At 42.6% G+C, this 12,539-nt stretch overlaps 1 protein-coding gene across 3 annotated transcripts in view; it reads left to right on the forward strand.

Annotated features, from left to right (window-relative positions):
• Positions 1-3,171, forward strand: part of LOC140910764 (uncharacterized) — a 39,344-nt gene extending 36,173 nt beyond the window's left edge. For all 3 annotated transcript variants that reach the window (XR_012158727.1, XR_012158728.1, XR_012158729.1), the window contains 2 exons: positions 96-218; positions 2,493-3,171. The gene's annotated coding sequence lies outside the window, so the exon portion shown is untranslated. The remainder of the gene's footprint in view (positions 1-95; positions 219-2,492) is intronic.
• Positions 3,172-12,539: the final 9,368 nt, after the last annotated feature.

Genomic DNA, 12,539 nt, shown 5'->3' on the forward strand with positions numbered 1-12,539 from the left:
CTTAAATAAAAAAAGTTGTAAACATTCAGTGCATCGCACAGATTTGTTGCTTGTGTGTTTGTTTGCTCATATGATGTATTCCATATGTTTTGCAGATAATCTAGATTGATGTTCTTTGGTCAAGGACCATGTCTTTCTGATTGTTCTGTAAGATACCCCACTCCAAAACAATAATCCATTCAAATGGCATGGTGGCATCATCAGATAAAGTTTCTGATGTAAGTATTACCTCTATCCTAAAATAAAGGAGTCTGGTGTTTTAATTTGATAACTTTAAAAAGAGCAATTTATATTTTTAATGAGGGAAAAGTTTCCTCTATTGTAAGCATTAACTCATAGTATGTGTGTAATATTAAACAGTTTTATTATACAGGTGAAAAAGGGATGTGAATTATCCATACTTTATATAAATAAGACACTGTAGGTATTTATTCTGTCCGGTGTCAGATAATTTGTAAATATGCAATAAACATTTGATCTTTTTTTTTTTGTCCTGTTACTACTTCTGGAAGCGTTCAATTTGTGCCTCTCGTCTCAGTGAGTTATGCTCACCTGGACACTTCAGTGACAGATCTGCCCCAATTTTGTAGAACCAGATGATTCAGAGGCACATGAGGCATTTTGCAGGGTTCTTTTGAAGATGTGTGCGTGTGTAGCTAGGCACCCTATTAGGCACACAGCTAAGGCTAATATTTTGTCATGGATATTTTTAGTAAAAGTCAGGGTCAGGTCACGGGCAATAAAGAAAAATTCATGGATTTTTTATTCATAAAAATATCCATGACAAAATGGAGAGCCACTGGGCAGCTGCTGAGAGCCTGGCTGGGAACTTCGGGTGTCCCCCTTCACCTGTGGCTCTGAGCTGTGGGGTCCCTCCGGCCAGGAGTTCTGGGGACAGTGGGGGTTGCCCACAGCAGCTTGGAGTTTGGGGGGGCACAGGTACCTCACAGCTCCCTGAAGTCATGGGCTTCCTGACCTCTGTGACAAAATTGTAGCTTTACTCACAACACATAACACTCCTCTGATGCTCAGCAAGATACTGAGTGGTGCAGTTCCAGGATAAGAGCTTCAATCTGTGCTCCCTGCACTCTTCCAGTTGCAGTTTTAGAGCATGGGGAGTGGGGGGGAGAACAGATCAGTGCTGTCACTCCCTGCTCTGCTTCCTGAAATCTGAGGAGAGAGTGAAGATTCATTTAGCTACCCATATGTGGGTAAAATGAGGTTAAAGGACTAGCCAAAGATCACACAATGAGTCAAAGGGAGATGAAGCCTGGAGCAGAACGCAAGTTTGCTGCTCTAACCACTAAACAATTCCTCTGATACAATTTGGAAATCATCCCCTGATACACAGCAAATAAAAATACCTACAATGAGGCAAAGGGGAGAATGTAGAAGATACTTCAGCTTGTGAAAATTTCCTTGCTGTTGTGTGCACCTGTCATAAAAATAAAGGGAAGGGTAAACCCCTTTGAAATCCCTCCTGGCCAGGGGAAAGCTCCTCTCACCTGTAAAGGGTTAAGAAGCTAAAGGTAACCTCGCTGGCACCTGACCAAAATGACCAATGAGGAGACAAGATACTTTCAAGAGCTGGGAGGAGGGAGAGAAACAAAGGGTCTGTGTCTGTCTGTATGCTGCTCTTGCCAGGGACAGAACAGGAATGGAGTCTTAGAACTTTTAGTAAGTAATCTAGCTAGGTATGTGTTAGATTATGATTTCTTTAAATGGCTGAGAAAAGAATTGTGCTGAATAGAATAACTATTTCTGTCTGTGTATCTTTTTTGTAACTTAAGGTTTTGCCTAGAGGGGTTCTCTATGTTTTTGAATCTAATTACCCTGTAAGATATCTACCATCCTGATTTTACAGGGGGGATTTCTTTATTTCTGTTTACTTCTATTTTTTATTAAAAGTCTTCTTGTAAAAAACTGAATGCTTTTTCATTGTTCTCAGATCCAAGGGTTTGGGTCTGTGGTCACCTATGCAAATTGGTGAGGCTTTTTATCCAACATTTCCCAGGAAAGGGGGGTGCAAGTGTTGGGAGGATTGTTCATTGTTCTTAAGATCCAAGGGTCTGGGTCTGTAGTCACCTAGGCAAATTGGTGAGGCTTTTTATCAAACCTTGTCCAGGAAGTGGGGTGCAGGGTTTTGGGAAGTATTTTGGGGGGAAAGACGCGTCCAAACAGCTCTTCCCCAGTAACCAGTATTAGTTTGGTGGTGGTAGCGGCCAGTCCAAGGACAATGGGGGGGAATATTTTGTACCTTGGGGAAGTTTTGACCTAAGCTGGTAAAGATAAGCTTAGGAGGTTTTTTCATGCAGGTCCCCACATCTGTACCCTAGAGTTCAGAGTGGGGGAGGAACCTTGACAGCACCTTTATGCTTAGTAAAAGTATTAATGAAAAACAACCTCTACCAGCACTTGTAATCTATCTGTGGATACAGTGACTAATCTTTTCATCTGTTGTTCTGTGCTGCATTTGTGTAATTTTCTTATAGGGTCCCAATGAGGCCTGCTGGCAACATCTATTACTTGGCACTTAAGAAGAGGCAGAAAGAAGATGACCCAGAACTGCCAGCTGGAATATGCACTGCTGCTTTCATTTGAGTAACCCACAGAATGTTCTGTTTTTTTTCTTTTCAGCTTTTGTTTCAAGTGACCACTATACTTCATTGTAATAGATGCTTCCTGAATAAGCTGGGGGTAGTGTTTAAAATGGGGGCTGTCTTTTGGGTTTACGGAAGAGACAAAAACTGAAAAAGAAACCTCACTCAAAATAACTTTCTGTTCTGGCAATAAGAGATTTGAAGGTTAATTGAAACAACAACACATCCCTAGCCTTATTTTTCTATATAGTCTTTAATCTGTATAAACAACTGTATGAACAATTTGTATACACAACTCTCTTTACTATGCATTTTTGGTAATAAGTTAGATTGTTGTAAGATGTACCTAGCTTGGTTCAGAATCTGAAACTTTCTGTTGGAAGTTTCACTTCCTCCATAAATCTAGGAAAACACTCTGATATACCTGGTGCAGATCAATGGAATTGTAACTACTTAAACCACAATTTGAGTTTGGCCTTTTAAGCCCATGTTAATATGTAGGTGCATCTTTTACTGTGGATATATAAAATCCCCTTTTTCCTAATCTTTAAAAGCTAAATGGCTGGCAAAATGAACAATTTACATGTGGGTTTTTTTTGTGAGCACTACCCCGTGTGGTCAAGGATCTAACCAGCAGCATCTAACCCTCTCTCTACTGGATAGGGAAGGAAAGTGGCTCTTACACCCCACCCACTCTTTTGAATGGCATTATTAGCAAGGGAAAAGCACAAACATTTTTAAACTTGTGCAAGGCTGAACCTCAGCCGAGGAAGATTGTGCTCCCACTTTAGGACATTGGAGGACTTTGTGAAAGTGCTGTGAAGTCCCCTACCATCAGTTACAAGAGCTTGAATGTCATATGTGGCAATGGGTCTGTCCTGAGTCAGACTATTCCCTTGAGAAAGAGTAGGTGTGAAATGTCTAATGTAGCATTTTGTCACCACAGTAAAGGATTCCATCCTCCCATCAGGAGCACTTAGATGCCCATGGAGCCCACAAGACTTCAAGAGTTGAGTTTACATTAGAAAATTAAAAAGAACTATCAGTTTCATTAGTTCTAACCTTTGGTATTAAATAAATGAACAATCACCTTGCCAAATGCCCTGGCCTACTGCTAGTGACTGCAGTTTTGCTTTAGATTTGCTTGTTTGTGAGATAAGACTTTAAACTTAGTATGACAGTTAATATGTTCACCCAAATGGAATGCAAGTACATGAATAGGTCTCTCTGTGCAACAGTTCCCCACCTGTAAAATGGGGATAACAGCACTTCCCTACCTCACAGGAGTTCTGGGAGGACAAATACACTAAAGAGCATGAGATGTTCAGATACTGTGGTATTAGGAGTCAGATAAGTATCCAAGAAAGAATATTTAGTAATGTTTATCAAATCATTCAGTAGTAGTAATGAATCTCTTGATAACTGTAAGAAGAATATAAATAGTTATCTTAACTTTAGCCAAGAAATTGTAATTCATTTCACATCTTTCATTGTGCAAATGGATTGATTTTCAATACTACTTGGCTTGACCTAATACCCATTTTTCTTTTTCAAGCAATATTCCCCCGTCCTCCTCATACTAGGCTTTGGACTTCAAACCTTACATTAAGTCCTGAACAAGCCAAGGCACTGAATGGAGCAGATGTTCTTTGGGGAAAATCCACTCCTCCCCTGGGACAGCCAGTGCCCATCTTTTAACATGATCCCCCTTTAGTCAATTATGGTCTCCAAATGGAGTTTCATCTAAGTCCTCACCCTGAAAGATGATGGTTTTGCTGCAATGGCTTGAGGGCAAGTTGGTTCAAGTGAGGGGGAAATGTAAGAATTTGCATCTCTCCATCTATGATACAGACAGCACTTCCCCTACAAGTGAACAATTATTCATTCTAATTAAACAGTTACTAATTCTAATTAAAAAGAAACATAAATTGTGGATCTCAGTTACTCAAGTTTTGTTTTAAAACAAATGTTTTAAAGGACAAATTTAATAGAAGTGTACTCCTGGTGTACTTTTTAATACAGCTGAAATAGATTTGCCTTCAAACATTCACCGTCATTGTTGCAAAATCTACTAATGGATGAGACAGCCAGACTCTGAAACTGCTGTATGAGAGCGTGGCCTTGTTTCTGTGTAAGCTAAGGCTTCTTCTGGCCTCAGTGGGAGTTGGATCAGACTTTAGGTCTGTTTACTTTTTTTGCTCTTCCCACAGTTTTCACAGTGGAAACAAAGGGCATAAATGGCATATGTATATAAAGTTAGATTTTAAAATCGAATCCTATATACAATTAGTAACACAGAAAAGGGGTTAGGTTGGAGGGGAGCGCAACATGCAATTCTTCTTTGTCTTTGTACGTGGCCCATTCTAGATGCATATGTGCCTCACGTGCACAAATGCTGAATCTTTGACGGGTAGTGTCCATTGGGGCCACTCCTGTGCTCTGCGTTCCGTCTTCACGTGAAGGTCTATGGAACAGGGCGTCCCCGATCACCCTCTGGCCATCTGGGGCAGCGAGACAGAACTCTGCCTGGTCTGCCCACTGCCGCATAGCGACCTCTCTTTGTAGCATTCTCCTGGACTTTGGCAGAGACTTGTTTTTATTTCAGTCCGTTTATTTTAATCACGTGGCTCATTCTAGTGCAGAGGTGGGCAAACTACAGCCCGCGGGACCGTCTTGCCCGGCTGCTGAGCTCCCAGCCGGGAAGGCTCGCCCCCGGCCCCTCCCCCGCTGTTCTCCCTCTCCGCAGCCTCAGCGCTGTGCAATGCCAGCGCTCTGGGCCGCCGCTCCTGCCGGGCAGCGCGGGCGGCGTGGCTGGCTCCGGCATGGTAAGGGGGCGGGAGGTGACAGGGAGCAGACTGGGAGCAGGGGGTGGTCGGATTGGGTGGAGGTTTGGGGGGGGGGCTGGAGAGGGCATGGGAGTCCTGGGGGGCCTATCAGGGGGCGGGGCAGTCAGGGGACAAGGAGCAGGGGGGTTGAATGGGTTGGGAGTTCTGGGGGCAGCAGTCAGGGGACAGGGAGCAGGGAGGGTTGGATGGGGCAGAGGTTTTGGGCGGGATGGTCAGGGGACGGCAAACAGGGGGTGTTGGATAGGCATGGGAGTCCCAGGGGGCCGGTCAGGGGTGTGGTTAGGGGACAGGGGTTGGATAGGGGGTGGGGGTCCCGGGAGGGGGCGGGTTGGGTAGGTCGGGGATTCTGAGGGGGGCAGTCAGAGGGCGGGAAGTGGGAGGGAGAAGATAGGGGGCGGGGACCAGGCTGTTTGGGGAGGCACAGCCTTCCCGACCCGGCCCTCCATATAATTTTGCAACCCCTATTCTAGTGCCTCGGTACCTTCCTGCCAAATGGCTGAGCCCAAACCAGATTTCAAGCCCTCCCCATCATGCAGTGGTCTTATCCCCTTAACCTTTGGACATACCCATTTCTAGTTCATACACCATCTTCCCGTGTTCACTGAGGGTGCTTGACCCCCGCTCTGCCCCACGCCCTACCCCCAATCCACTCCTCCACCAAACCCCCGCCCTGCCCCGCCTTTTCCCACCTCCACCCCATTCTGCCCCCTCCCCACATCTCTTCCTACCCCGCTCCTCCCCCCCACACCCCCTGAACCTCCTGCACATCGCTGAACAGCTGATCATGGCAGGTGGAAAGCGCTGGGAGGGAGGGGAAGGTGCTGATTGGCGGGGCCCGCCGGCAGGCTGAAGGGCTTGGGGCAGGGGAGGAGCTGATCTGTGGGGCTGCCAGTGGGTGCTAAGCACCCACTGTTTTTTCCCCATGGGTGCTCCAGCCCCAGAGCACCCACAGAGTTAGCACCTATTGTACCTCAAGACTCCAAAAAGGGACTATCCCCACAAAAACTCCCATTCCTTCAGTGTCCCAGTAAGTACAGACTCTCCCCCAAAAGCTTCCTTGGCCAGTATTGAGAAGGGATATCCAGGTCTCTGCCCCTTTGACAAGCCATCAGTCCCACAAATTGAAGTCTGTACTCACAGTGGCCTTGGCAGTGAAGCTTGGTACCACCTCTACCTTCTTAAGGCAGGGCACAAGTGAGCATGGTAGCAAGGGTGATTTACAGCACCCATTCTCTTCCCCAGAGCAGGAAAAACCTAACGAGGAAAAAAGATTAATGGGCCATTTGAATCTTCTAAATCTCAGGGAAAGGCCTGATCAGGCTAGTCTGACAGGCCCTTTGACTCCTCCAGCACATCTGAAGCCAAGTCAACCCCAGTACCAAAGACCGGCACTAGTAAGGGCTCCCTCTCAGCTCTGGTACTAGGGTTACCAGATAGCAACTGTGAAAAAATGGGACAGGGGATGGGGGGTAACAGCTGCCTATATAAGAAAAAGTCCCCAAAAATGGGACTGTCCCTTTAAAAACAGTATGGATGGTCACCCTACTAGTACTGATATCAAGATCCCCCGGCTCCTTCCCAGCCAGAACGGGACTAAGTACTAGTCTCCAGGTCTTAGCTGTGCCTGTGGATCTAGAGTCCTGACACCAATCACAGTGCGGATGTTACTGGTGCTGGCTTCTCTACTGCTGGGAAAATATAAGAAGTCCCCGGCACCAGTACTCTCTCTTCTACTCTTCAAAGATTGTTTCTTCAAATATAAACAAGCATAAACCATTTTGATCTGACAGACAGCAGGAGTATTTCATTTGAAAAGTAACATCAACTTGCCCAAGATCACACACGGAATTTGTGGTAGAGAAGGAAACTGAGCGTAGATTTTCCAAATCCCAGACTAACATCCAGACCCAAACTTCATCCAAAGTGTGGGTGTGTTTAGAGCCAGAGGTTGGGCTAGGGCTATTTCTATATCAAATATTTTTGCATTGAACCTAACTCCCATTAAAATCAATGGGAGTTAGGTGCCTCAGTACTATTAAAAATCTGGGCCTCTGGGCCTTACTTCTCCCAACTGTATAATGGGTGTGTTATACCACCTCTCTACTTCAGTGGGGTGGTGTGAGGATAAATACATTTAAGACTGTGAGGGGCTCAGATACTAGGCAGTGGAGGCATATATGTACCTTTGACAGACTGACATATCCAACTGGGGGCAGGTGAGGCCAGAAGAAGTGGGAACTAGGTAGCAATTTGAAATCTGTACACACATAGTAATTATTTGATTTTCCCTCCCCCCAGTGCCTCCAAATTTGACATGCTTCTGGGTACAATGGGCTAGATTTATCCCTGGTGCAGTATAATGCAGCTGACTTCAATGGAGGAATGACAGCGCTTAATTTGGTCCAGTTCGATCAGCAAGGGCTTGATGCTGTTTCTATGGAAAATCAACAGCGAAACACCCATTGACTTCAATACCAGCATGACCAGACCCAAAGTAGTGCAGGTAGTTGGAGATCTAGTAGCCTGTTCACTTTAGGGCAGGAATTCAATACAGTAAAATACTAAAACAATCTTAAGGGTATATTGTAATGGAGAATCCTCTTCAGAATACACTGCTTTCCAAAATCCATAACTTATTTAGGCACTTGGATGCCACAGTCATGGATCTGGAGTAAGAACGTAAATGGATTTTTCATTCATTTCATAGCTGGAGACATGGATTTGATTTGGTCTAAACATTTGCTAGTGAGATTTGTTTTATGTCTAAGCTTCTACCAACTTTAATCAGTAAAATAAAAGTTTATACTGGCTGTGCCTTACCCAGTTCCTCAAAAGCCAAGATGAACCAATGCAAACTCTGCCTTGAGAATGTACTGTTATTCTTTATATTGTGTTAGTATCTAGGAGCACTAGTCATACACCAGGACCCCATTGTGCTAGCATTGTACAAACAGAACAAAAAGTTAGTACCTACCCCCCAAAGAGCTTACAAATCCCTCTTTGTAACATAGCTGAATTAATGTTTGTAATATGAGAGTTTGGGGAAGCTCCTTTTTCTAATTATGTTAACTTTTCTATAAAGACTATCAATTTTTCCCATGAGTGTCATTTGGCAAATAATAATTTGGCATTTTTACCCTCGCCCTAACTGTACAGAATGTTTTAGCAGAGAAGAACGAGGTTTCGGGTGCCATCTGGTGGGAGCCTTATAAATGTCAGTCAAATAATCAGGATTATGATTGTAAATAAAGATGATAGTAATCCGAGCGGTGGGAGGAGGGGGAACAAATCCATTCCCTTGTTTGTGCGTAATGTAGTTTTGTCCTATACAAGTTTGTCAGATGAGAGTGAGAATACGTTTGATCTGGCAAAATGGTGTTAGTGGAGAGCTACTCTTCATGGAGTCCCACTAATTTTGTAGCCAGTTGCAGGAGTGGAACTCTAATTCCTGAAATATATAATCAAAATCCTCATGGGAATAGGTGTTACATACAGCAGCTAAATTATAAAATCTCCCTCTGGGAGGTAAGGGATTGAATGGGCAGAGAGGGCATTTCAATGTACCTGATCCCTATTGCAATATGATTTTGTGTAACTACAATGGAAAAATGTAGGTAACTTTTACAATTGTTACAAATCATGAGCTTCTTGGTGATATAACTATAGGCTAATTATTTACCACTCTCCTTTTCCTTCCACATCTCTGTCTATATATTTGTATTAAAAAATCATTTAGAAATAAAAGTGGTCAGCTCTCTGGGCAGGAAACAGTAAAGGTTTGAAGGTAGCCAACTCAGTTTCAGTTTGAATGTTTCATTGCTAATGTAATGCTTTTAAGGTTTTAAATAATGGGCCAAATTCTGCTCTCCTCTATACTAGCAAAACCCCATTCAAGTTACAGGAATTGCCATGTGATAAATTAAGTGAGAATAGACTGTGACCTAATATATTTTTTGTCTTATGGTTTATAGTCAGGTCAGAAGCTTATTTTATAATATGGCAATTTCACATTGTAAAAAATCTTCATTGTGTCCTAAAAATATCTCTTACAACATCCTTTATGTTAAAGGTATTCAAAATTAAGACATGCTGATTAAGCTTCCTATGCAGGGAGCATACGTGACCTTACAGAGAGAGAGAGAAATACGGGGATAAGTTTGCTGACGTGTACCAAGTGTGGGTTTGGAGCCAAGCAAAACAGCTTGTGTTCTTGGATGAGGAGGGTAGTTAGCTTCTGCCTGTGTCGTGCAGTTTAGAGAGCACAGATGGGAGCCTCAGCAGAAAAGTTTTTCACTCTGCAGCTAGACAGAAATGCTTTAATCAGACCAGTGTGGGCTGAAACTGAGCAACTGGACAAGAGGTTGTGCTTAGCTAAAGTTTTATTCTGTTGGGGTTAATCATTTTAAAATTTATTTATTTGGTGAGTCTGTGCATTTTAGAGCACTCTTGGTAGATGACTTTTGTATGATTGTCACAACTGTAGCTCAGGTTTCAGAGTGGCAGCAGTGTTAGTCTGTATGAGCAAAAAGAACAGGAGGACTTGTGGCACCTTAGAGACTAACAAATTTATTTGAGCATAAGCTTTCATGGGCTAAAACCCACTTCATCGGATGCATGCAATGGAAAATACAGTAGGAAGATTTTATATACACAGAGAACATGAAACAATGGGTGTTACCATACACATTATAACAAGAGTGATCAGGTAAGGTGAGCTATTACCAGCAGGAGAGAAAAAAAACCTTTTGTAGTGATAATCAAGATGGGCCATTTCCAGCAGTTGACAAGAATGTGTGAGGAATGGTAGGGGGAAAAAATAAACATGGGGAAATAGTTTTACTTAGTGTAATGACACATCCACTCCCAGTCTTTATTCAAGCCTAATTTAATGGAGTCCAGTTTGCAAATTAATTCCAATTCAGCAGTCTCTTGTTGGAGTCTGTTTTTGAAGTTTTTTGTTGTAATATTGCGACTTTTAGGTCTGTAATCGAGTGACCAGAGAGATTGAAGTGTTCTCCAACTGGTTTTTGAACGTTATAATTCTTGACGTCTGATTTGTGTCCATTTATTCTTTTATGTAGAGACTGTCCGGTTTGGCCAATGTACATGGCAGAGGGGCATTGCTGGCACATGATGGCATATATCACATTGGTAGATGTGCAAGTGAACTAGCCTCTGACAGTGTGGCTGATGTGATTAGGCCCTATGATGGTGTCCCCTGAATAGATATGTGGACACAGTTGGCAACGGGCTTTGTTGCAAAGATAGGTTCTTGGGTTAGTGTCTTTGTTGTGTGGCGTGTGGTTGCTGATGAGTATTTGCTTCAGGTTGGGGGCATGTTTATTCCCCCCACCCACCACTGTTCCTCACATGTTCTTGTCAACTGCTGGAAATGGCCATCTTGATTATCGCTACAAAAGGTTTTTTTTCTCTCCTGCTGGTAATAGCTCACCTTAACTGATCACTCTCATTACAGTGTGTATGGTAACACCCATTGTTTCATGTTCTCTGTGTATATAAAATCTTCCTATTGTATTTTCCACTGCATTCATCCGATGAAGTGGGTTTTAGCCCACAAAAGCGCATGCTCAAATAAATTTGTTAGTCTCTAAGGTGCCACAAGTAATTGTAGCTCAGAAGCCAATAAATCTGATACAGAGCTACGCCAGTTCACAAGGCAAAATAAACATTTTACATTCTGGGGTTCTTGGAGGGTGTTGGAAATTCCCATAGTCACCAAAATCTCTCACGGGCACAGGGAAAGCTAAACCAAATTCTTTAGAAATCCTGGCAGATTTGTAAGTTCTATTTTCCTCTTACTGGTTTGGGGTTTTTCACTTTTTTTAAGGAGAGGTAGAGTTAGTAATCCATAAAAGACAGTCAGGCATATATTGTGTAAAACATATGGCATATGTGTCTTTTTAAGCTGGCAGCCACCTCCAGAGATAGAAGACTCTAGGCTTTGATGAATCATTTGTTGATGGATATGGAATTCATTTCCACTAGAGGTCACTATGTACAAATGATTACGTCTTCCTTTTCATATCAATTACTTTTATTGGTTTACAGGAGAAAATTTGTCACACACTTTGCAATTCAAGAGGTTAATGGGGCCCATCTGCATGAAATGTAGCAATTGACTGAAGACATGACATTTTTTATGTGCCCCAATTAAGCCACAGATTATTTCATTTTAAAATAAGGGAAGTTGGCTCAGCCGTGTACATCTTATATTCAAGAGTGTCAAATTCATTTCAGCCAGAACCAAACCCCTACTAACATTGCCTGACTTTAGGAAATTTCAGATCCAAATCCAAATGTCACTGATAGCCTCTTTTTTTATAATGATCTGAGCCATTGTTTCTGCTCCAAGTATCCAGGTATTTTGGGAAAGATTGGATTTTTGGGCCCATCTATTTAGACGGTAGCATGTGGAATGAAAGCTATTTTGATGCAGTTCTCATAGGAGCAAATGCTGATGCCACTGAAGTTAATATCAGTAGAAGCAGTATTTGGCTCATAGTGAAGTTATGTGGAAAAAAACCTCCTTCACCCTTATAAAATTCCAGTGTGTTCCTACAGTTAGACAGAACCAAAATTCTGGCTAGAGGAGTAGATGCAGTATTTCTCCATCTTATTCATCAAAACAGTTCAAATATAACATATTTACTTAATGGTGCCACAGAGGCCATTTACTTATCCAAATTAAATGAGACATACTGTATATTGAGTATAGAAGCTTATACTTGGTTCATCATCATGGTATCTAAGTTCCTCCCAATGATGAAATAAATAGACAAGTAACATGTTCTAGGATACATAAAAGCTCATTGAGCAGGGCACAATGGAAAGATATTTTAATAGGGATTTGACACATCAATTTTTTTAGTATTTATTGGATATAAAATATGATTCTTCACTGGTGAGGAGTGGGATGAAAGGGAGTTGCGCCTCTGGGGAGAACTTCATTGGAAGGGAAAAAATAGACAGAAAAATGTGAATGAAAATTGGGAGTTCATTAAGAACAGTTTATTGGATTGCCAAAAAGCCATGATTCCACAATCAAGAAAGAGGATAACTTTGGCTAAAAGCC

The sequence above is a fragment of the Lepidochelys kempii genome, chromosome 4 (genome assembly GCF_965140265.1).
Source record: "Lepidochelys kempii isolate rLepKem1 chromosome 4, rLepKem1.hap2, whole genome shotgun sequence".
NCBI lineage: Eukaryota > Metazoa > Chordata > Testudines > Cheloniidae > Lepidochelys > Lepidochelys kempii.